Genomic DNA, 2,272 nt, shown 5'->3' with positions numbered 1-2,272 from the left:
GGGGAGGCTTATGCTTAGGGGTAGGGGAAGAGGGAGATTCTGGCGAAGTGGGAGGGTAAGCAGGGGATTCTGGCGAAGGGGCAGGCTTAGGCTTATGCGGAGGGGGAGTCTTATGCTTAGGCGAAGGGGAAGGGGGAGATTCTGGCCAAGGGGAAGGCTTAGGCTTATGCGGAGAGAGAGGCTTATGCTTAGGCGAAGGGGAAGGAGAAGATTTTGGAGGAGGGGGAAGCATGGGTATCGAAATTAAACAATGTTCATCCTCTGAAGCTGAACAAACATCCATGGAGAAAACATGGACTTGGTGCAGCACCAAAATAAAAGAAAGAAACACAACCGGATACTTCATTTTTGATTTAATCACTATAATGATCATAAAACTTAAGCAATAATGATGCAGTTAAGCGAATACTCTTCTTCTTCTCTAATTTATAGGACATGATGTATGAGGAAGAAAAATCAAAACTTAAATGCCAAAGTTATTCAATACTTGCCGTGTCTAAACACTTTTCTTATATATTTCATGATTTCCATTAGTTGTACAATATGACAAGCATGTAATATACTTCAGAACACAGAACCACTTTGCCACTTTCCGGTATAAGTAGTATCAAGCCAATAACTATACATCATCGTTTAAGTTGGATAGATGGTATATGACGGTACAGTAATTTGATTTTTTGGGTTACTAGATTTATTCAGCTTGGATCCTAGGCAAACCTTTACCATCACTGACTTCATTTTCTGGCCCGGTAGTACTTTTTTGATTATTTCGTTTCATGATCCATATTGGTTTGTCAATACTTACGGGTGTCTAAACGTCTTTGTTAGGATTGCTATGTATTTCATAAGAATGGTATCTCCACACTGCATTGGATTTCCATTAGCTACACAATATGAAAAGCATGTGATGCATTCCTTCCGATCCATTTTAGATGATGTTTTAAGGTTATTTTTTTGTTCCATAATACTTGAAAAGTTATCATATTTTCCCACAAATTACCATTAATACCCTAACTTCTGTCTTGGAACTATAAGTTTGTTTTTAAATGCACTAATAGCAATTAATGATTAAAGATTTTTTTTAATGGTATAGTTGGAAAATCTTCAAATCTCTCTCCATTTCTTAATCTGCGTAAAACTCCAAAAACATCATCTAAAGTGGAACGGAGAGAATACTTCAGAAACATAACTCCTTGTAAGTTTCGAGTATAAGTAACTATGCGTGCCTCACTTAGTTGGATAGATGGTCTAAGACGGTATAGTGAGGCAAGTTACCAGTTGGCCTAGATTATTTAATCAGCATCCATCTCTTCATTTTCATCTTTAGAATAATTGATCTAATCAGCACTTGTAAATTAATATTGTTAACCAAAGAAATCTAGTTACATCTTAATCTCCAAACTAGCAAAGTCTTATTTGTGATCCTATCAATTAATCACCTAGTAAAGTGCGCTTGGATCTTTGATATATATAATCATGACTGAACCCATAATTCAATTTTTAAAGTGTGAACACAGAGATCAATGTCATCTGAGTATTCACAAATAATGCGCGCAGACTCATGACAGTACAGTAAATAAGCTGCGCCTGTGGGGAATGTATTGGTTATGTCGAATCCTTGATTCAGAGTTCTAATACTCTTCCTCGTCTCATCAACTACAATCATTGTTCTTAGCTCATACAATAAGATAAATCGTGGATGAAGTATAAAATGTACGAACATGATATACCATAAGTATCGAATTGAACATATAAAGTATAAATGTATGAACATAGACGAAACGATTAACTTATATGATTATCGCTCAGATCTCTGTCTCCGGGATTGGGTTTTTCATTATATGTGTGAGGGTTACAGAAATAGTCGAATGACTTTGAGACCAATATAATCCTGCGTAGCAGGAGGAACTTCACTTACACTTTCTCTCTCTCTATCTCCCTCCTATTCTCTTCTCAATGTTTTTCGCCCCCCTTTCACTTGGGAGAGAGGGGTATTTATAGGGTGGTTACGTGGGGTCCACTTCTGAAGCCCGTCATAACCTTATCCTCTTGTGTGCCGCTTACGCAGAGGTCTTCGTGTTCTCGGTTCTCTCTGCGTGTTCCGTTTGAATATTCAGTGCTATCTGCGCTTCCTCCACAGGCTGACTGACACGTATGTTGTTTGAGGGTATTTAATGCAGGTAGTTGAGATGTCTGTCCGCGGTAGACAGCTGTCCTCTGCCCCTGTCTTGTCTGCGTCAGTCTGACTATCCCCAGCCGTAAATCTTAGATC

The sequence above is a fragment of the Papaver somniferum genome, chromosome 3 (genome assembly GCF_003573695.1).
Source record: "Papaver somniferum cultivar HN1 chromosome 3, ASM357369v1, whole genome shotgun sequence".
NCBI lineage: Eukaryota > Viridiplantae > Streptophyta > Magnoliopsida > Ranunculales > Papaveraceae > Papaver > Papaver somniferum.
The sequence above is the reverse complement of the archived record's forward strand: the minus strand, read 5'-3'. Positions refer to the sequence as shown.